The sequence below is a fragment of the Ambystoma mexicanum genome, chromosome 11 (genome assembly GCF_040938575.1).
Source record: "Ambystoma mexicanum isolate Mex_15411 chromosome 11, UKY_AmexF1_1, whole genome shotgun sequence".
Lineage (NCBI taxonomy): Eukaryota > Metazoa > Chordata > Amphibia > Caudata > Ambystomatidae > Ambystoma > Ambystoma mexicanum.
In genome coordinates this window covers 259,934,113-259,958,471 of record NC_090934.1, presented here as the reverse complement: position 1 = coordinate 259,958,471, position 24,359 = coordinate 259,934,113, and the positions used below count along the sequence as shown (strand labels likewise).

General features: G+C 45.6%; 1 protein-coding gene across 6 annotated transcripts in view; it reads left to right on the top strand.

Moving 5' to 3' along the window:
- TRNAU1AP (tRNA selenocysteine 1 associated protein 1) overlaps positions 1-24,359 on the top strand; it is a 403,393-nt gene that overhangs the window by 30,053 nt on the left and 348,981 nt on the right. The gene's annotated exons all lie outside the window — the stretch shown is intronic.

Sequence of the window (24,359 nt, the reverse complement as noted above, 5' to 3'; positions counted from 1 at the left end):
GAAACTACACAGATTAATTAAGGAGAATCCCAACCATCAAGACAATTCCAATCCCTAACTGTACACAATGAAATCATGATCGTTAGATGCACTTGGAAATTACTTTAAGCAACTTCCAAATGATGTTAAAATCATGTAATTACAAATGTTATCACTGTCCTACTTCTAGCTGTCTCCGTTGCCCCCAGCAATCACCCCAATTAAATTCCCAAAATATAAATCAAAGACAGTCTGAGAAAACCTCTCTCCCGCCCTCCCCGATTAGGATTGTGTAGGAATTCCAAATTCTCCCATTTGTTTCCCCTTCCAATGCCCCATCCCTTTCATAAATCCATTTTCTATACTATAAATATCTTTATTATTCTGTGATAAATTCCTTTTTTTTTTAAATTCCTTTTTTTAAAACGCTTATTAATTGTCTGCGAACCATAGGACTGTTCGGGGGGTCCGTTTACAAAATAAGCCATCTGCAGACATGGTGCCGTGTCTGGACAAGCCCGGTATTACATGACACACTTTTAATTGGTGCACGGACAGCGCCCGATATCTCGCCCTTCCCGAGATCCGCAGACAACTGTTGGTGTCAAGGACATCCCCAGACATCATCATGTGACTTCACCCGCTCAGCGAACAATGTGTCTGCTGACTGTGCACTGCGGAAAGTTTTAAACTCCATTTTCGGCCAATCTAGGATGTTTCAAGTTGAAGGTTTACCCTTACAGAGCTCCCATACCCATTCTTACTTGATCTGACCTCAATTTTATAAACACCTTTTCCCAACAATTCCTCCTACCTGAATAAATAACCTTGATGATTGTACTTCAATCATAAATACTGTATACACTTATATTATTTCACCATATTAAGAGAGAGAGAGAGAGACATATACATATACATATCCATATCCCAGGGACAGCAGAAGTGACTGCAGACTCGGCGGCACCTGCACCGCTTTTTTCACCTATAAAAACAGCTCCCTATCAACTTTTTGTCCATTACTCCTCCCTTTCCAGGCCCTCTTTTCGGCCACAAAATAACCCCAGATGTAATGTTCAGATTTTCACTCGCTGCAGTGTCTGCGGAGAATGTCTGCTGGTCCAATATGGCAGCCGTTTCAAGAATTGACGCACCTCATGTTTTTTAGCATCCATTCAGTGTGTGTCTTTGATGTCTGCGGAAACCAACCCACCCCCCTGATTGCCCCAGAGGCGTCTGGGGGCTCTGAATCAGGAAATGAGTACGCGGACCAAACCCAGATATCAGTAATGTTTTTGTACCTACTTTTTTGCCATTTCTGTTTTAAACTACTGGACAGACTTGCACCAAATTTACAAAATCATGCTTTTGGGACATAACCGCTGCTCCTGGCACAAGTTTGGTGAAAATCTGTACAGCGGTTTGGGCTGTAGGAACAAACACATTTTCCATTGTTTCTATGAGGATTTCCAAACTGTTCGCACCCCTCTATAACATTGCCCCCTCCCCCCTGGATAAAACAGCAAACTGCTCAAAATCATTCTAAGTTGGCCATATACTTTTTTTTTTGCAACGTTGGAGGCCTCGTCCAACAGCGCCAAAGTTATAAGCCCCACAAAAAAAAATATTTTTCTATGAGTTGAGCAACTTAACCATAACTTCACAGCCGCTACCGTTGACTGTGTGTGTGTATATGTAATATATATTTAACACATGTGTAAAGCGTGTTGTAGCACTACAAAAAATCCTCTAAACAGGGCAGAAAGTGATCCCTGCACTCACGACCAAACCACTTTCTCAAAAAAGTATCCTCATATCGCACATCACCTCTGCCGCTAGAATGCAGCTAAGTCAACACAAATTCTGTCTAGCTGGACACATAATCGGTCTCCTTGACTCGCATACTACACCCCTCCCCCTCCTCCACAGTCTTCACAGCACCCTTCGACTAGCCAGTTCTACGTGCATCGCTATCTGGGACTTAGCCACCCCTTCTTACCTTTGTAATAGCTAAAATGCACACATGCATTCTAAACTCCACTATACAATTGCTCATACCTTGGTCCCCCAAGGCCGTTCACCTACAGCGTTTTGAGGCCATACTAAGGCGCTATACAAATGACATATTACATTACATACCAGACCAAGGAGGTGGAGTTCTTCTTGGGCTTCCTGCTGACCCTCAGTGGGATAAAGCTGGATCAATGGAAAAAAAAAGCTGTCTTGGGGTAGCCCACACCTAGGTCTCTCTCAGAACCACCCCAATTCTGGGTATTTGTCAACTTTTATCAGCAATTTGTCAAATATTTTGCTTGGCTGGTGCAACCTTGGACAACTGATGCAAAAGCCTGTTTGATTGGAAGGAAGACCTGCATGAAGCTTTCTTTTCACCCCCCCCCCCCCAACCTCCCCGATTCCCCCTCCTTATTCAACCTGATGCTTGTCACCAGTTTGTAGTGGAGGCAGTTGCCTCCAACAGGGCTGTTGTGTTTCTAGAGTAAAGGATTGGTTCTTTCATCCTGCAGACAAATATTTACAAAAAGATATGCTGGCAGATTCCATCAACTATGATTGTACATTTCTAGCCATCAAGGATGTACAATTGTGTCATCTGTTAGATGGAGATTTGTCCTATGTTGAATTGCTTAAAGATCACAAAAAGCGAATGTACGTGGAGGCCAGATGCCTCAGTCGTCGGCTGGTACAAGTATACCCTGTCTTATTGTCACGGCTCAACACAAGGGAAAGCCAATGCTCTGTAGGTACCAGTCCTAACTCCATGATCCTGATGGACCCTTTACCTATTGTGCAGTTGCTTCCAGGCACCGTTATTGGGGCTCTATGCGGATTGGCAATGCAACTCCTAGTAGCCCTTCAAACTCCTAGTAGCCCTTCAAGCCCCCAAAGTAATCCACCTGGTGGAACAAGCAGAGTTGTAGCTCACTCCTGGAGGCCATTATATTTACAAGATCATTAATGCGTTACTCTGCCAGAAACACGTTGGAAACTCCTTAAGCAGTGCCATGATTCCATACTCTGTGGACACCCCAGACAAATCCAGACAAAGGAGATTTATGTTGCAACCATGGTTCTGGTGACTCCCACATGGCAAGAGATATTAAAGCCGGTGCACAAGTAAGTACAGGCTGTGAGCAGCAGTGACAACCACCTGCCAACCTCTGTTGAAAGTACCCGACAGACCCTAGGTGGTCATAATCATGGATTTTCTCATTGAATTGCCCCTCCCACCCATGCACACAGGTACTTGGGCATTCGGCAGTGGTCGATGCCTACTCGAAGATGGTGCCTTTTATTGTGCTTAAAGTACATCCCTCTTTTCATAGACCACATTGTCTCCTCAATGGTTTATTGGATAGGGTGATATTAGATGGGGGACTTCAGTTCACAATTAATTGAACTCCTTCCACCAGCCAGGTTTGCCTGCAACAGCCATCATCACACATCTATGGGTTTTCCCTAGTCTGCTGCGTTTTTAGGATGCCAATCTCACAGGTTTTCTGCCCCACACACACACACTCTTAGCAGGCCAAAGACAACTACAAGCGCCTGACCAATGGTAAAGGATGACCTGCTCCTGCCTATGCGTTCCATGATGGTGTTTAACCCTCGGTCTATAAACTTTTTAGCTGTCTCTGCAAGCTCAAGTTCTACTTTGTTGGTCCCATTAGGATCCTGAAACACATTTCTAAGGGAGCTGCCAAACTACCATTCCTTTGCCATTGGCTGATGCATCCTATGTTTCATGGGTCCATTCTTGAGCTTGCTTATCCTGCACACTGCATGTCTGATACTACAGTTTCCTATTCTGCTGCACCTCCGAATCAGTATCCTATCGCTTTCCGTATGTGAGGGCGCAATCTCGAATTTCTGTTTCATTGGAAGTGTTTATGCCCCTAAGAAGGAGCCAAGTGGAAGCCAAGGTCCAGGCAGCGCATTTTTCTCTAAGACTCCTACGCCAAGCTCTTCCATACATCCCTACAGAAGATCATGCGACGTTGGTTGGCGCATTGACTAGCGCGCATTTGGACTACTGTAATAGTCCGTTTTTGGGAATTCTGCTAACCAAATGTACAGACTCCAAAAAGCACAAAATGTAGCGGTTAGGATGATTTTCAAGTTGGGCAGAACTGCTCATGTGTCATTGCGGATCGAGGAATGTATCCGATTTAAGGCTGTTTGCCTTATTATTATTATTATTATTTGTTTTTTAAATGATCTTTATTGGTTTTAGTGCAAGCCTGACATATTGCATGTTAAATTCACAGTAAAGGTAAGTAAGATATTAGTTTAACGCAGAAATATGTGAATGTAGTGGTCAAAAAAGAGCGCCACAACTTGTGTTTATAACCCTATCCCTCCCACCCTCCTACCTTTCTCACCCCCCTCCCTCTCCCACACTCGTTGGATAAACGAGAACATTTTCTACCGTGAAGAAATAGGAAACCAGCAAAGCCACAAAATGCATTTAGTTCGAAGTATTGCCCATCTTGCCTTGCATGGTTTCCAACTGTATCATGGGATTGTATAAAACACGGGGCTCCACTAGTCGCTTGTTGATCAGTTCTTAGTTAAGATTTCACCCTACTAGCCTTATGGGATCCCAATAGGCTGCTTAAAACTCCTTGAAGGGTAACCAGATTGAGTCTATGTTCTTGCGAGATTCCATGACTGCAGCTGTCAGGCTCTCCATCTCGTAGATTGCATGTGCTTTAGTGAGCCACTAGATTTCCATTTAATAGTCAGACATATCCTAGCTGCCAATAGTAGGTTTCGTGGCATGGTTTACATGCAAATAGTCTTCATCTGATTCCACCCCAAACAAGATAAGCGCTGGTGTGAGTGCTCTGGGAATCCCGTCTATTGCTTGGATCCACCCCAGAACCTCCTTCCAGTACTTTTTCACTTTGCTGCAGCCCCACTACTGGTGCCAGTAATCGCTGATTTCACCACAACTTCTCCAGCAGTGTGGGGGAGTGCCTGGGAACATTTTGGGCAGCCTTTTAGGGTGTAATGCCACCTGACTAGTATACGCGCATTATGCATCTTATATTGTGTAGAGATTGACGTTGTCCAAACTGCTTTACGTATCACCTTCCAAGCCCCGGGTTGATCCGTCCGTTCTAGTTCCGCCTCCCATTTAGCCTCAGACGACGGACGTGTTAGGCGGCCTCGAGTGATCAAGGTCTTGTGCATGCGGGCTATGAGGCCTTTTGTAGTTTGGGGGGATGCTTAGAATTAGTTCAAATGGGATGAGGGGTCTCCAAAGGGAGTCACCCCAGCGGGGGTCCTTTAAGGCACTTTGCAACTGAAGATACTGCATTGGAGAAATATCAGTCCCCTGCAGGGCCTTCCGAAGGTCCTCTATTGTGATATATACCCCCTCCCTCCACATTTGCCCCGCTCTCAGAAGCCCGGCCTCGTACCACTCCTGGAAGCGATATACATCACAAGTAGGTCCGAATGGGAGGGGACCAAACACAGCTTAGCGGGAAAGGCCAAGTAGTGATTCCTCACATGGCTCGAGAGGGGCGCCATAATTACCACAATACTCTCAAGACGGGGTGCTCTCAGATTCTTTGCGTCATGGCTGGCAGGGGAACCCAAATCCATTCCCCTAATGTGACTGGAGAAAAGAGAATGTTTTCTATGCCTACCCATTGTTTCTCAGAATTTTCCCATAGGTGATCGACCAGGATGCAGAGTTGGGAGGCATTATAATATTCCCTCAGATCTGGAAATGCCATACCCCCGATTCCTTGGTTAGAATGAGAGTGGAATAGGGAACCCTAGGCCTTTTACCAGCCCACAAGAACTCCAATAATGTACATTTAATTTCTACGGCAAAAGATTCCGGCACCAGTATCGGGAGAGATTGAAAAAGGAATCGAAGCAGAATTTTCATCTTAATAGAAGTGAGTCTTGCCGCCCAAGACGAAGATAATTTAGACCATCTAATAATATCGTCTCTGATGGCGTTCCATAAGGGTACATAATTTGCCTCAAAAAGATCTGCCAGGAATACAGTAATTGTTACCCCTAAGTATCTTACCAATTTAGACTGTATACGAAAGCCCCAACCTGCGGCTAATGATTGGCAGAGGCTACCATCTAGTCTCAATGGGACTGCTATTGTTTTCTGTAGGTTTACCCGAAAACCGGATAGTGCTCCGTATTTTTATAATTCGTGACTGAGGGCTGGGATGGATTCCGCCGGTCGGGTGAGGTATAACAGTATATCATTGGCAAACATAGCTAACTTGTATTCCTTGTTTCCACGTGTCGTACCATGAATTAAAGGGCTCGATCTCATTGCCTGAGCAAATGGCTCTACAACCAGGGCATAAATAAGGGGGGGGAGCGGACAGCCCTGCCTAGTGCCTTGTGTAATGGGGAGGGGGGCTGAAGAAATGCCATTGATGGAAACCTTGGCTTGGGCTGTATGACACAGTGCACCCGCTCCTTGTATCCACGGCCTGCCCAACCCCACCCACTTCAATACCTCTCTTAAAAAAGGCCATTCAACGCGGTCAAACGCCTTTTCTGCGTCTAATGATAAGAGAAGGGGGTCATCGGCTTCGCAGAGGCTGGCCATTAAATCTAAAGTTTTCCTAATATCTGCTCCCTGTCTTCCTCTAACGTAGTCCACCTGATCTGTATGGCCTTGCTGGGGAAGGACTAGGGCGAGAAGGGATACCAAGATGCTAGAATAGATTTTTGCATCAACGTTAACAAGGGAAATTGGGCAGTACAACGTGCATTCCAAAGGATTTTTACCTTCCTTGGGGATGACTATAATTATTGACTCTGTGAACGATTTGGGAGACTGGCCTGACATCGAGGTCAAGTTAAATAGCTTGGCAAGGAAGGGGGAAAGGGTTCTGCTGTTAATTATGTAAAGGCCGGGGTGTAGCCGTCCTGTTTGGGAGCTGAGCCCGCCTTCAGATTGGAGATTGCTCCCTGAACCTCTATGGTGGTAATATGTGCATTTAGTGCTCCTAGGTGATCTAGGGCTATGGGAGGACGGGGGAGTGCAGCCAAATATTCGTCAATTGCTGGGAGTGTGCTTTCCCCTTCCGCAGTGTATAACTGTGCATAGAATCTCGTGAAACGTTCCACTATCTCTTGGGAGTCTGTGAGCGCATCTCTGTTTTCAGTGTGTATTTTATATACGGCCCTGTCAGCTCTGTTTTTTTCATAGCCGGTTTGCAAGCCTTGTGTGGGCTTTATACCCCATCTCGAAGTATTTTTGTTTGAGGCATTTGAGTTGTTAGTGCCTTCCCATTCTATATGTCTTTTAACTCCTCTCTGTCCTCCAATCTGAGACAACCTGTCTTCTGCTTGAACAGAGTGTTGACGGAGATCGCGCTCTAGGCTCGATATAGTGGACTTGGGTTCTGCCCCTCTAAGCAGCCTGGGCCTCCTCTTAGATACACCCTCAGATATTAGAATTCCCCTTATCGTGGCCTTTGCTGCCTCCCATATCGTGTTGAGTGACATACCGTCAACATCGTTTATCTCAAACTAACTCTCAATGGCTTCCGAGAGAGACTCCTTAAACAGAGTCTCTACACAAGAAGTCATTGCAGATCCACCGCCTGTCCACTCTAATGGGGGGGGGGGGGGTCCCAGGTCCAAGTCAAGGGTGCATTGCTCATGATCCATCCACGCCACTACTTCTATGGACGTCTTTAAGATCTCACTTTCACATTCTGCCCCCAGTAAAAGATAATCAATTCTGGAGTAAATCTGATGCAGGGGCGAGAAAAGTGTAACTCCTATCTTTGGGGTGAGACGTGCTCCACGTGTCAATTAAATGGTGCTCTTTCAGATGGCTGAGGAATCTATTTCCATGCAAGTTACTCTGTGGCTGTGTGGTCTGCCTTATCGGAGTCCAATCCAGTTCTCGATCCGCCACATCATTAAAATCCCCCCCACAAATCAATGTGCCCACCTTCCAGTCCTCTAAAAAATCAAACGATGGTTAAAAAAACTGGATTGACTCTGGTTTGGGGCATAGGCTAAGCAGAGAGTGATTTTGCGAGTCCTGAGTTCCCCCTTTAGAACCACAGATCTACCCTGAGGGTCTCTATGTATGTGTCCTATTTGAAATGCCAAGGATTTTCTCAGCAAGATACCTAACCCTCCTCTTTTGTGGGGATCTGAGGCCCATATAGTATCACCTATATCCCTTCCCACAATTCTGCGCTCGCCTCCCTGGGTGTATTTTGTTTCTTGCACAAAGGGTATACCACGTTTAGATTGTTTAAATTGTCTTGCTAGCATAGATCTCTTCTGGGGGGAGTTAAGTCCCCTTACATTCAGGGATCCAAAGACTATACCGTCAAGCCTCGACATAGTGGAATGCGAGAGTGTCGTGTGTAGCCTTTGTGTTTTGCTTCTTTAGCAGTGGGTTTGGTCGTCCCCTTCCTTTAATTGCATTCTTATCTTCATTTCCCCCCCACCCCTCCACGAGAAAAGCTAAACGTAGCATTCTCTGTCACTGATGGAGACACCCTAAACTAAGAAGGGCCACTCTGATGGGGCCCCTCCTCAGGCGATATATGGACAAATAAACTTTCAACTGTGTACATGCTTGGGGAACAGTGTGTAAGAACATTGATAAACCCCGACCATCTCTCGTCCATTTTAAGCGGGTAATGCCTAAAGGAGAGACTTTCCTTTTATTTATTCATTTAGACCGAATACAGGAACCCAGGAGAAAAACCGCTAGGCAGAAGAAATAAGATTCAGTATATAGCATCACAGTGTGTTCAGGCGCTTATATTTCCACTTCGTTTGCACTCAGCCTCTTCTAGGGGGTTTCAGCGCTGAAGCTGGTAATGGCCCTGTTGGTTTCCTGCAGGAGTCGGTGTCCATGTCCTCCCCTGGGCCTCAGAGATGTTGCAGGGCCCTTTCTGCTTCTTCTATCAATGTTACTCTAAAGTCATCTGCCCCATATTCGAAGGACCGTGCGAAGGGGTGGCCCCATCGATACCAAACTCCTTTTTCTTGCAACCAGACCGTAAGGGCGCGACATCCCCTTCTTTTGGCAAGAGTCATGGCTGAGAGGTCTTGATAGAGCTTGACATTCGTGCCTCCAAATTCTATCGTATTCTTCTCCCTTGCCCTTAGAATGTTCTGTCTCTGGGAATAGTAGTAAAACTTCACCAGGACCCAGCGGGGGCCCCGAGGGGGACCACCCGCCCTGTGCACCCTATCGAATTCCAGCTTTGAGGGTTCACCATCCTCATAAAGTGTTTGATTAGGGCTTTGATTTTGTTTTCCAGGCCCGCTGGGGTCTCCCCCTGTTCCTCTGCCAGGCCCAAAACTCGAAAGTTTGATCTTCGCTCTCCGTTTTCGAGATCGTCAAGCTTCGCCTCTGTGTCTCTCTCCTTTTATTCCAAGTCTTGTAACCGGGCTTGCATTGTTGCTATGACGCCAGATTGCTGGTTACTTTCCACTGCATCTAGGTGATCCTCTACTTTTGCCATCTTGGTCTGCAGGTCTGAGACAGTTTCTGTTAGGCTGGACCTGATTGACCTAATCTCTCCTAGCAGAAGCTGGATATCTGACTTGGTGGCACTATCAAGATCATTGCCTGGGACTTCTGAGGAACTTTGGACTTCGTTCGATGGCTGTATCTGCTCGGCGAAACGTTTGCAGTCACGCTAAAAAAGTGTATGGGTCCAGCCTTCTTTCAGTTGGCGCTTGTGATATATTGCTCCTGTGTGAGCGCACCAAATTTCATTGACTTTAGTGTTCCTCAGGGATGCCGTCCCATGCAGACACGGGTTAGTCTGCTGACCATGTCTCTGCCCCCCCCCCCCTTCTGAGACCGATTCAGGTGTGGGGGTTCTGGGTTCTGCCTGCTTTCGTAGCTCCACCTGTTTGGTTGAAAGCTGCAACCAAGTAAAACAGGGTGCTAAGTGTCCGGCTGGTTAGTGTCCGTCCCTTACTTGCTGACCTTTGTAAATGAGTGCAGGTGGGCTTTATGGCGCTTCACTCCGGAGCTATCAATTGTGGTCTGCAGGTGTGCGGTCTTATTAGGCTCTTAGGAGCTTCGCTTGTCGGGGTCCAATGGCGTCTTAATGGCATCAGCGGCAAGCCTTTATGGGGTTACAATGCTACTGCTTATTCCAGCACCCATGAACGTTATGGGCATGAAAGCGGCCTGCAGTCTAAGGCTCCACTTTTGATGGTGTATGGAGGGGATGACGGGGGGGATGGGGGGGGAGGATTCTCAGCTCTCCCAACACCCCTTCAGTCACAAGGAATCGGAAATAGGAGGCGCCCGCCGGCTGTGGTTTGACCCCCCTGGCGGTCCGGTGTGGCCTTCGTGGGGAGGGGGGGTGGCTGGGGGCAAACGCCGCTCCGGCCGCCCAGAAACTCACATGTTCGCAGGGACGATGGTGCGGCTCTGTATGCGCGGAGGCCCCGAGGTGGGGGAGGGCCGACGTACCTTGGTCCATTGGAATCCTCTGTTCGGTCTCATGATTCTGATTCCCTCCTGTCGCCGCTGCTGCATGCTTGTTTCTGTGCTCCGGAACACCCTGCCAATGTGGGCGAATTAGCCTTGCTGAGCTTCAGTGAGTCCTCCCCAGCCTGAAGTTCACGCTGCGTCCGCCATTTTTAAAATTGAAAGTAGAAGGCCGGGGGTCCTGCGTCGGTGCTTGAATTCCTCCACCAATCCCTTTACGATTTTGCTAGTTACTTCGCCCCCAGCTGCTCCAAAGGTTCTCGCTTACATCTGTTTGTTTTCAGAAGCATCGGGTCAATATTTCTTTTCGCATTACCAGCGTATTGTAGCCTGAGGAGGGAGACGATGGATTAAGCTTACATCATGTCTGCGCCCCCTGGTGGTGGTCTCCTGCTTGCCCTATTTTTAAATGTGTTCATGCAACTGCACCTCAATGCTTGAGGGATCCGATTCATTCATATTAGCCCCTTAGACAGCTGCGCTCTAGTGATGCTCTTCCTCTAGCGATACCCTACTTGGTGTACAAATCCCGGGGAGATAGAAGATTCTCAGTATTTGTTCCAAAACTGTGGAATTCCTTCCATTGGAGTTGAGGACTATTAGCTCACTCTATCAATTCAGCAGAGCCCTAAAAACATTCTTGTTCAGATAGGGTTCTCTGAATATCCTGGCGATCTTACACTTGGGTCTAACTAAGTCTTATTTGCACTATGTTTTCACCTGCGCCATTATACGGTTTGGTCATTCTGTGCGCAATACAAATTCTAAAATACAAATACAATACAAGAATACTCCTGGGTGCTTGTCACGCCAGTCCCATCTCTAAAACTCTGACTCTTCTGAAAGATCAATTCCTGCCACCCTGTAAAAAGTGTGTGTGTGTGTGTGTGTGTGTGTGTGTGTGTGTGATATATATGCACAAGGCAATGCTCCAATCAGAGATCAGCTTATATGGACAGATAGAAGTTTCTATCATCAAATGATTGTTTTGTACTTTTGTTGCCAGGAGACGGAGCCCAAGGATTTGAAGTCCGACAGTTACGAATGGGCATACTGAGGATCTGTCAAATAGAGGAAAATGTAATGTTTACTTAAGATAAGAATCCATTGCGCTGAAACCCTGTTAGTTCCGGCGAGTGAATGTTAAACTCGCCACATAGATTGAACTTTGAAACCCTGAATACGAAGGGTTCATGTTTGCCGATTGAAGGGGAGGAGGCGAACGAATTAAGAAGATGCGTGGTTGGCAAGTATAAACAGAGCCCCTGAGTGAGAAAACTCCATTTTATGACATTGCAAATGCCCAAACAGTGTTTCGCTTCGCATGAAGGTGAGAGTGGCAGCGATGTGTACATAAGATCACATCGAGTACGAATCGCGTACAAAAGGGGCAGAACTAGTCGATCAGCTGCAGTGCATCGACCTGCGGCGAGGGAGAGGAGACGAAACGCTGCGCATGAGAACAGCTGATCGGGTAAGCCGCGACGGATCAGTTCAGGGTAGATCTACAGAAGAAGGTATGTGAAAGTGAGAGAGAGACGAGAGCGAAGTGAGAGAACGGCTAAAGGCTGAAAAGAGTAGTGTGAGACAAAGAAATGCAATAAAGTAAGAAAGGACATTATATGAGGAAATTTAGAGAGACTGAGTAAGAGGTAAAGACATTCATAAGAAAAGTGGAGAGTTTTTATAAAGGATATTATAAATGAACAAACGCCAAAAGAATACAGAAGGAGAAGTTAGCAACAAGAGAGTAAAAGGTCACGCGTGACCAAAGTATTCCAGAGAGAAAGACAAGCTAGAGAATACCTTAAGAGGAACGAAAGAAAGCAAAGACTGATATTTTTTCTGTCTCCAGATGAGATTATAGCACCAAGCTAAAGAACTGATTTTAAGACTTGAACTGAATGATAACGATGACTAATACATAAAGAATACTTGTTAAAGAAAAGGTGAAAGCACTTGGATGAGATACATACCTGAAGAGACTTTCTTGAGAGTTGAATGAAGAGATCTCTCAAGTCAAGAACAGTCTACCAGAAACAAGACGTATCCTTTTTCCTAAAAGAGAGAGAAAAGAAAGTTGATGATAATAAAAGTTATTTCTGAAACAGTTATATAACTTACTTTCAGTCTCAGTGTACTTATTTACTAAACTTCAGTGGCCAAACGTCACAGTGGTGCACTGTAAATGATATTTCATGCGGTGTGATGAATTGCCCTCCAGAACAAACCATGGGTACTGAGCCCCTGTTATGCTTGAGCTAAACCATTGTACTGATGCGCAATGCATTCTGGGGGCGCTCAGAGCGATAATGGCTATTTATTCCATGCCCCAGTGAAAACTTCACTTTGCTTTGCTAAAGACCTGCTTTTCAATGTTATCCGTTGCTGAGCCTGGTATGCAGACTTTAGTCAAGGACAGTGTGCTGGGAAGCTGGTTTTGTTGTGTCTTGCTATGAGTTATGGAATTGTTTATCGTGGTGTTTAGAAGAGGGAAGCTTTGCTCCTTGGTGGTTACTGTCGGTTGACCCGGCTGGCAACCAACGGTCACTCAACAATGCGCAAGTGCTAATGCCAGAAGGTTTGAGAAATTGCCACCCCTTTTTAGGAGGGCATATATTGAGAGGCTCTGGAGAGGTCAGGTGGGGAAAAAACACAAAGAACTCAGTCGGAGGGGGGACGCCTTGTTCCGACCTTCCTGTGGGCTGTTGGGCTCTCTACCTTGCTGTTAGCTGGGTCTTCCAGCCACTTCTGGCAAGATGAGGGATTCCTTTACGCCCACGGCGATGTATCTTCTCTGTGATTTTATTTCTGTTTTATCACTTGTTGCTTCTTAGCTATGAATAAATAGCTGTATAAGCGCTCATTATTTTGCTAACTGCGTATCTGGTTGTGAGTTATTGCTCCGTCTACCTGCGTTGAAAATATTTTTCTTTGCCCTGCAAATGTACTGTTGATAAATAATTGTCCGTGCACTTTTGGCAAGCAATACAGCCCCTCTTAAAAAAAAAAAAAAAAAAAAACAACAAATGTTTTCCCTCCTCATGGTCTGGTGACCCGAACCACTGTACTATGGCCAGAGGGAAAGGCATACAGAGCAGATAGGAAGGGGTTATCTTTGTGGTCATGTTTAGCATTGTCCTAGTCCGCAAGTGGTGCAGGAGTCCGAGGCAAACCGAACTACTGAGCAGAATCTAGCAGGAAAGACTGAGGTGATGTTAGCCTGCATTTTCTGGACATGGAGCCACTGAACTACAGCAATGAGGATACCAGAACCCGTAGCAGACACAAACTGTGCAGAGAAGATGAGAACAAGAGGTGGAAGAGTGAAACAAAGTGCTGGGGCTCCCAGCAGAGCCACTGGCTGGCATCCTGATGAGAAGGTGTGTTAATGAGCAGACTGTAAAGCTTATAGTAAATTACTAATATGTAAATATGAGTAGATGACTGCAACAATTGCAATTGTTCATGTTAACCACCTTGATCTCTGCCTAAATGTCACATAAACGTAAAATGTAAATGCACACAGCATCTATGTAACTATGTAAATATGTGGATTTGAATGCATGACTGTAACCCTTGTAACAATTTTAAGTTCATTATGTAAGCAAGCGCACAGATGCTCCAGAGCTTGGTGCGCTATACAAGCGACAAAAAATAAATATAATAAATAAATAAGACTGGGCGATAAAAAGGAAGTCAGAGTGAGTGTTGGTGAACAGAGAATAACATCTGGATGGGAAAGCATGTGCCAATACCTGAGACTGAAAACCCGTGCCTGGTGCCAAACATCAGCAGAGCAAACGACTGAGCCTGGACATTGAGAGAAATACTGAATGCTGGCATTTGCGGATCAAATTCCAAACGCTTACTGAAGAAAGTTAATTTAAAGAGAATTCCTGCAGTTGGTAGTCAGGCCTCCATGAAAACACAGATTGCAGATTGGAACGTTGTTGATAACCGTTCTGACAACTCATATTTGAAGCCCCGAATCTCAGACAACTGACCTACCACACCATATTTGAGCGAATCTCATTTAATGGAGTCAATCCATTGTCCAGCAAAGCATGACATTTAGCCTGCAGTTTTCCTTCCTAATTCAACACTCTTAATAGTGACACTGTGTGTGCAAACAGATGTCCATTTTGTGCGCAGATCATGTAGAATATTGCATTATTCTATTTATATTCATATTGCAGCCTGCAATATGGAAACACTAAGATTTGAAAATTAAGCTACGGAAGCATATTGTTCACCTTAGAAAATGAAGCCACAACAAAGGTAAAGATGGTCGCCGCCTCCCACTATGTTGAGATGTCCTCCAGAGCGCCGGAAAAGCTCCCGCCTCAGCCGCATCACGATTCGGTGGAAGACAGTTTATCAGCAGCATGTTCCCAGAGCAGGCAGGCCCAGCAAAGGAAGGCCCACAAGCGAGGCTGATTCCTGTCAGGGCCTGGAGGCCTTGGCGCAAGACCCTGTCCGCTGCCCGACAGACACTAGCACAACCAGGCCTGATCATCTACTATGTGCAGAGTTGACCACTGCACGGACATGGGTAAGACTCAGCCCCTTTACCCTATTGCTAGCACGCGCTCCCTTGCAGCTGCTCCAGCGCATATACTAGCCATGATCTTGCCTGTAACCAAATCCTCCAATGACAACCCAGCATCTGGAACCTGTCTCCTTGTCCCACCTTCCAGAACTACCCTCACCTCACTACTTCTCATGGATAAGCGCTCTTCCAGAGAACCAACTCTGTCTCCTTGTGCCATTGACTTCACTGACCTGTCCCCCTCAGCACCATCTGCGCCCACCTGTGTATTGCCAACAATGTATTACTGTGCCACTGACTATACTGGCCTGTGCCCCTCAGTGATGCCTGTGCCTTGCCTGACATGTTCTTTTGTGATACTGCTCTGTGCCCCCTGGCACCGCCGAATAGCCCTATTTTTAGGACTCAAACCTACATCACGCTGACCAGTACCTCTCCTGAAGCAAGCACTTACAGGGATGGCTCAATGATTCTGCCTACTCTGTTTCTGCACTGTGTACCCCTACTTAGTATGCTGCCTTTTGGTACTCACTATCCAACACAGTCCGCATATAGAACTTCAACCTCCTCTCCTGCCTCCACTGCATGGGATACCTTCACGCCACCTGCCCAGCACACTAGACCCGGCCCACCTAAACCCACACCTAGCACACTGCCCCACGACAATCTTCCATCTCTACTGCCGGAAAATAGAATCCTCAAGAATCCCCCAATTTATAGGCTACATCACCAAACCCTTTCCCACACTCTTCCTAACCCCAGCCCACTTAAAGGTTCCTACTGCTGCAGCCCCCCCCCCCCCTGTCTCTGGTCTCCACCCAGATCTAAACTACTTCCCACTTAGTCACACCACTACATGCAGCAAATCTATCATTACCACCACTATTCCCTTGCCTAACCGCTTGGAACCGCTCAACACCCACAAGATCACCAGCTCCCTAGCTTGCACTGCCATCGAGAGACTGCAACGTCTCCACTCTCACACCCACACCTTCTAACATGCGAAGACACTCTGACAAACCAATTCCATCCACTCTGGCACTCGCCCCCACCCCCCGAACCCCCTTGCCCCACTCTTTGCTAACCTGTGAGCAGCTCAATTGTGTCCTCCATTAATGCTTGCTCCCTCTGCACTGTAAGGAACTCATGGAGGCAACAGTAAAGACAGACGCAAGTTATCACAGTTCAAGGGTGTTTATTAAATGGTATATGTAGGTTGGAAAAATGCCTAATCTAAACCTAAATCTAAGAAGGGAGCAAACTGCGACCATCAAACAATAATAAGGCAGTCGTAGTGGTGTCTTTGCCAAATGAAAATGGCCTATACTAAAATAACTATTGCCAATCCTTATTCTAAATACAAAAAGAAGTGTGGGATAATGTTCATAAGAAAGAAGGAAGTGTTCACAAATAATAGGTCAGGATGCGGTAGTTGGGGGGGAGAGGGGGGTCTCCCTTCACCACGTTTTCAGCACAGGACAAGGTAAGACTTTGGAGCACAGCACACGCTCAAGCTTTCCCAGCACGAGCTAACAGTTCTGCTTTCAGCAATCGGGGACTTTCCGTGGTCGTCTCTTTTCTACAAAAAAGTTGCTTGCCTCTGTAGACCAAATGTATCTAAATAATAAGAGTTCTGTTTTCACATACGCATTGGGTGATGCCTTTTCCACCCCTGGAATACCCTCTTCCGGGCTTGGACCCTTCTCTATTGTTAGCCTCCCTCTGCCGGGTTCTCTGTGGCTGTCAATACAATCTTTGTGTCTTTCACAAATGTTAATGTCTTTTTAAACAGTTCACTGTGGACATCCCTTGTCCGGGTTCACTCTTGTCAACGCACTGTATTTCGGGACTTTAGACTTTGCCCCGCTTTTTATCGGCATCCCTCTTTCAGGTTCGCTCTTGCCAATCGTGCCTTTATCGTTCAACTGTTACAGTGCTGGATTCAGTTCCCTTATCACAATCATCTGTCGGCCGAAGACTTTTGACTGTACAGACCCCTGTATGACCACTTTAACCCCCCTTTCAACTTTCCAAAGGCCTTATGGAAAAGGTAGTTCCAACAATCCGGTAATCGCCCAAAGTTTCTGAGTGAGCACACACGTGTTGCTGGACTCCTCCGTTACTGGTTTACCCCCTTTCTGCATGAAGAGCTCTTTTAGCCTTTCACAGTTCACGTTAGCAGTTTCCTACTTTTCGTTCAACACAGTTCGGTTTCTTATCGACTCTCCCCTTGGCTCACCATCTGTGTTGAACCGCTTGGCTTTCTTTCTCTTTGGAGTCGAGGTTGTTACCACGGAGACGTGCGTTCTCCCGGCTTGGTTACCGGCAGAGGAGGGTTTTGTGTACCGTTGAAATCTGCTGCAACACACGCTGGCTATTGTCTGTGGTCTTCTGATTCCTTTTGCAGAGGTTTCACAGGCCTTGGTCAAAAAGGGCAAGGTTGCTTCTCTCCTTGTCACCATCTCGGTGTGCGCCATCTTTCTCCTCCTCTTGAACTTAGGTACTGAGTTAGCTCTCATGCCGTGTGGTCTGCCTTGCTCGTATTGCGCGCTCATGCTCCACTTTTTATTCCTGTGGGGAAGGGAAAGAGCCGTTGGATGTGTGCGGTTCTGGTAAATTGCCTGAACCTGGTGTTGGGACATGCCAGGTAAATGGCTCGAGTGTTAGTCCGTCATTCTTTGTAATATGCTAAAGTGTTCATGTCGGAAAAGGGGGGGGGGTAAAGTGTTTGTGTATCCGACGTGATAGGATGGGGAAAAGTTGTCATAAGAAGACTGATGCTGCGTCTCACCCATCAGTGTCCCACTTCCATTCCCCAAGGACCCCCCCCATCCAGGTGATCCTCCCTCACTGGCCCACCCCCAGGAACTGGATTCAATCCCGATGGCCGTGTCCTGGCCACCTGGATGACAAACCCCCAGGGACTAGTCAGGGAGACGCCTTCGGGTTTCTTACAGCACCCATCCCATGGACATACACAACCTCATACTAGACAGACTTTTACATCCTCGCCATCACAGAAACCTGGTTGCATGGTGCAGCAGGTCCCACACTATCCCTTGTCATCCCGAATGCTTTATCTTCAGATCAGACTTTCCAATCCTGGTGCAGGAGTCGCTATTGTCTCCAAAGCCTCCTTGTAAGAACCTCCTCCCACCCAATATCTCCCCTCCCTATCTGTCCAGGCTTTGAACTCCTGCTCACCAAAGTCAAACCTTGCCCCCAAACCAACATTAACATTGTTCTCCTCTACCGCCAACCTAACATCCTCAGTTCTCCAGACACTGACACCCCTCTTTTCCTTGCAGCACTCAATAAACCCAACACCACATTTATTTGACTCAGTGACTTCAACTTTGGCTTTAATGACCCTACTGACCCGCGATGAACTTCGCCCAAGTCACCATCCCCACTCAAATCTAAAGTTGAATCCTCGATTGGGTTGCCAATCGCAACACGCTCATTTCGGTCCCCACCATTGACCCCCTGCCGTGGACAGACCACTCATTGATACCAACGCATAAATTAGTTTTCAGAAATTGATTAGCAGAGTTTGCTAATTAAAATATTTTTGATTAGCAAACAGGCCCACTTGATTAGCAATTTTGTACTAATATTGTTAATGTCATCAGAAGTTATTTGTACCAAAGACATGAAATGAGCAACAATACAGCAGTTTTGCATACCGCTGAAATAAGACATTAGCGCGAGGAGTCAGGCCTTGCAAATTCTTAAAACTTCAGATAGACCTGCAGGTCGTGTAACTTAGTCTACATATTCAACCTAAGAGAAACTCATTTGACCCATAGCAACGGAGGACAACACATTTAAAATGAGATTTCTATAAAATGGTGCATGTCGCTACAAACGTGCTTTGTTTGGCTCACTGTTGCGACTCGGAGGCCAGCCATGCACAGTGAAACGTATCTGACATTTACTGCAAACAAAGTAAATGTTAAATAAAAGTTTCAAACATCTCTTGTAAATGCTACTCTCCCTTCATAAAATCTTTGCGAGTCATAGATGAGTGTCTGTAAAATGTTAAATGTTAGCTGTATGAATGGACACAAATAGATATGATAAAAATGCACTGAAAACAGTTTGGCCAGCTGTCTCATGCAGGTGATAATATATAATAGAATCAAAAAGCAAAGCAAGCTCTAGAGGCTAACTACAGTGTTTGGTATTGCAGTAGATCTATAGATGTACAGACTGGATGGAACTATTGATCACTACTTTGCATAAGTATTTAGGTCACTTTGTGTATTCATTTATGTAAGAGGAAAGAAAGACAAAGTAGAGTGGATTGCGTAGCAGGCAGAGCACTGGCCAAACTAGGTGGAATATTGTAGTTTGTCGTCATCTCACTTTCAGGGTAACTGGTATAAATCAACAGGCTGATGTAGATGTCAATGGTTTGGTCATGGGTTTAGCACCAGTATGCAACCTGCAGGTTACAGAACTAGGTTTACCATCAAAAGCATTTGATCATGTACATTTTCAAAAGTTCACTAGTCAACATGATGCATCTTACCCAACAAAATGAAATATAGTTGACACTATGAAATTCATATAGGCTAATTTAAACGTTACTGTAAAGCAAGGAGATGATGCATGGTTTGTACAGTATCAATACTGTAATTATGCACCATGTAGCAACTTTAATTTTAGGAATGGAATTGCATGACTGTCTTTTTTTAAAATATATAAAGTTGACATATACTGGTTTTTGCCAGACAGGATATAGAAAGCTTAATAAAAGTATCATCCCAATTACTTCTGGTTTGCAACTTTAAAAAAAAAAAAAAGAAATTCTTGCCTAGCACTCCAACACATGCCTTTTGATTCTTGAGTGGAGGAGATTATCACTGGTTCACTTTCCCTCCATTAGCACTTGAAGTGAAAAGAGGGCGAAGAGAGCACCGAGGGCAAGAGGAATGCAGGGAGAGCTGTGCATTCATTGATGAGGGCAACTTAAATAGCTAAATTTGCTACACAAGTGTTCATTTGATTAGCAAACCTACAGAATTGCATAGTAAATTGCTATGCAACACTGCTTATTTTATGCCTTGGATACAATGCACCTCGACTCCCAAAGCTACTACAACCCACAAAGTCGCAAACTGTCTCTACATCCCTGCAAGACACCCCGCAAACTCCCCAAGGAGCTACTCAAAACTATCTACTCTGCCCTTGTATTACTGCCCAAGAGTGAGAACCTGGAAACTATCCTTTCCGCCTACATTGCTACACTCCTGCACACAAAAATACACTGCAGAAAGACCACCACAATTGGTTTACCAAGGAGCTAGTGAACCTGCGCAGACAAACGCACACAAGAACACCTGTGGTTAAAAAAGCCCCAACCCAAACACATGGATGCATTCCTCTCCACTGCCAAAACGTACAAAGCTGCGATTTATTACTACCAAATCCAGCATTTACAATATAAGAATCAATAAAGCCAGCTCCAATACCAAAGAGCTCTTCAAAATGTTCAAGGAGCTTGAATGCCCAGCACAGACTACCGCCATCATCACCAAAGATGAAGCTTGGTGCTCTTTAGTCAAATCAGCCCTGGCTAACAAGACCCATAACCTCAGAGATAAAACCATCCTTGAAAATTCCATGCTCTTGGCAAAGGATTCACCTCTTCCCCCACTCAGTGAACCACATGACGGCCACCATGTCATCCTTCCACTTGTCACCTGTCGCCCCTCCTGACGTATCCACTATCCAGTGCTTAAAGCCTTCCAACTGAAAAGGAGATGTCTGCCCTGCACACCTCATTAAGATGTGCGCAGACCCCCTTGCACCCATCATTGCCAATTTCAACAATGCCTCGTTCACCTACAGCTCTGTCCTCAAAAGCATCCAAGAAGCCTGGGTCACTCACTTCTCAAAAAACCTTCACTTGACCCTACTCTCCCAACCAACTACCGCCCATCATAACTGTACCATTTCTCCTTAAAATCTACAACCTACACCCAACTCCAAACCTACTTGGCGGCCCATAACCCGCTCTGCTTACGCCAATATGGCTTCAGACTAAGACCTAGTATGGACGCTGGCTGCCCTCCTTGACCTTAAGATCCAGGTAGACCGCATAGGTGACGCAGGAGAACTCGCCATCCACCTCCTATTTGACCGACCTGTGGCATTTAATCTGGTCAACCATGACATTTTATGTAACCACCCGACCTCCACTGTTAATCTCTCCAAAGACGCCGCTAGTTGGATCAGCTCCTTTCTGAACGAGCAAACCTCCAGGATCTTCGCTGGGTCTGAAGCCGCAGACCCGATCCCGGTTTCTAATGGGGTCCCACAAGGCTCATGTCTATCCCCACGCTATACAATGTATACAAAGCCCATATTAGATCACCTTGACAACCTGGGAATCCCTACGCAATCTTTGCTGATGATGCACAAGTATTAATAAAGCTAACGGGTAACTACAGCCAAGATTAATCAAATCTATAGAATCATCCATGCCTGGATGATCAACCACCATCTCTGCTTGAATGACAAGACAAAGCTCCTCATTGTAGCTTCATCCCACCGATTGAAGCATCTTAACCCTGCCTTGCCTCCTTCTGCATTTATGGAACTATCACGCCAATATCTAGCCATGTAAAAACAGTGGGAGTTCATCTCGAACCTGAATTAACCATGCATAAACATATCAAAGCTCTTGCAGTCTATTCAACAAAACTTGTCAGCCTCAGTAGAAAAGGTCTGTCCTCGGACAACTGCACCACACTAGCCAGAGCCATTCTAGGTAGTAAATTGCATTATTGCAATGCCATCCTTTCTGGAACCTCCACAAAAAATATAAACAAACTTATTCAAAATAATGTAGTCTGGGGTATGAAGAGATCAGATATCAAAAATTGTTATACAGTGTACACCAGTGTTATGGAAAAGTGTAAATCCGATTTTGAATTAGTGTGTATATTGTTGGGGAGAATTCTGTGCTAATTCCCATCAACCTTAGAGACTCCCAGCTCTTTTGCTGCACTTTGGGACCTTTAATTATTATCCTGGAGTGAGCAAGCCCTTTTTTTCTCACTCCTGCATGTGTTTTGATCTGATTTGGAATTTATATTTCCTTTGTTTATGGAGTCTGACTAACTCCATAGGCATCTACTTTTTGTATGGTGACACACAGCGCCCTCAGTGCAGTGTCACTGGGAAATCCTTTAGTTTTCTCTTAAGGTTTAACTACCTTTTTCTTGGTTGAACTACAGTTCCCAAGAATAGTAAAGTGAAATTAACTTTACTTACCTTTTCTCTTTGTAGGTCCAGCACACACCATCTTATGTGGAGTGTTTGGGGGTGAAGGGGTTACTTAGTAGCCCCTTTTCCTACCTACTCATGTAACATTTATTTTGTTACCCTCACTACTTCAAATGGCTGGTTGCAGTGGTTTTATTTTCCTACCATTGTGCTTTTCTACTGTTGGCTGAATCCTCAGCTGCAATATAGCACCCACGGGTACCATTTTGTCAAAATGGCCCTGGTCGTCCTTTTTTTTTTTTTTTTCCTCATTTTCTGTTTGTGAGGTCTTCATTGGGTTTTACTCTGCATGCCAAGCCAGGTTTGAGCCCTTTGTTCATTTTTCCTTTGGAGGGCTTCAGTACTGAAACCCGCCTCTGGCTACAGTGTGTCCGGAAAGGCAGGGAGTGAGCTAGGTGCCCGAAACTCCCCTGTCCTTAGTCTCTAGGGAAACCTGAATGCATCTAGTCCCGTTTGCAGGACAGCCACCCTGCTGTGTGAGTGACAGCTAGGCTATGCATGAATGGGAGAAACCTGCTTATAAGGTGAGGCTTCTTGGACTGAAAACAGTCGACCACTGGGAAGGACATCCCGATGAAGAAACCGTGAACGAAACTTGCTGAATCCTCCTGGACTGTTGAACTGCCCGGTGAAGCCCTGCTGCTGTGCCGAACTCCTTTTTCTACTCGACAAGAGAAGCTCTGGAAAAGACAACTGCTTCCCTTGGCTTAATGGGACCAACTAACCCCGATGCAAACTTTGCTGGAAGACCTTCCCCGACTGGCTGTACTACTTTGGTGCTGCCTGAACTGTGGGTCGAGAAATCCTTAGTTGAGTGCAACGTCTGTGGCCACTAGCTCCATAAAGATCCAGAGGACCCTCCATAAGTAGGACGACCCAAGCTCGAGTCACCTCGCCACAGTGCAGGACTCGAAGAGTAAAAGAAGCCCACCGGTGTCCAAGATCTGCTGTGGTACTATTTGCTGAGCACTGAAACCACAAAGTGCAGCTGATCCGAAAGAGCCCGTAGCCTCCACCAACCATTGAATTGCTGCCGCACGAGTCCCGAGACGTCCTCCCTCTTGTCCCCACGACTGAGGCCCAGGAACCCAGGATCTGCATGGCTGCAACCAGATCAAAGCGAGCTGGACCTTCTAACCAAAGGTACTGTTCTGACTTTGGGGTACTTGCCTCATTGTCTGTAGCTTGCTCTTCTCAGTTGAGTTGCAGTAGCTGCTTTTTCTAGAGTTGATCTCAGCTCTAACTTTCACAAGTGTAACGGCTTGTGAGCCTACAGTGATTTTTTTTTCTTCAACAAACTCTCTAACTTTGTGCAAGACTTTACTATCTAAGAAGTGCCAAAGCTCCATAGACTTTGCTCCAATTGACTTTGGCTTTCCTGGTTCCCTGCAGACTCTTCTACTCCATTGTCCTTTATTCTTACTCTTAGGTGATGCATTGGTTTTTAACTAATATTGCTGGGAAAGGTTGTTATCTAGACTTTATTGGAAGATTTAAAAGTGCTTGCATGCTCTGAAAACCTGTTTAACCTTTTTCCTGCCCCTAACCTTTCCTTTCTGCCAACCCCAGAATCTACCCAAGTGTAGAAGTGATGTATAAATGCCATTACTGTCCTAGTTAGTGAAGTCACCTCAGGGTGTAGGAAGTGTGTATGAACCATCTCTAAAGAGTTTCTGCCTGCTTGGTATTGATTCTTGAAAAGTATTTTTGAAGTGTATTTTGATTGGTGCACATTGCCCTTTTTATAGAATGCTTCTTTAAAAATAACCGTTAAATAAATAATTATTTTACTAGAAACCTTGAGTGTAAGCGTTATTTGGATACTTGTATTGGTGGATTTCATTGCTCTACAGCTCACATTTACCCCTCTTGAGAAGTCTGGCTGCTCAGTCACACTACCAACATGCGTAGTACAGACCTATACCAATAGGAGTGTTACCTAATACCAAGGGGACAAGGGTTGTGTAGTTTTCCCCCAGGGTTACTACATCAATTCTTCCATATATGAATATTAATTGGAGTACAGCGTAACTTCAG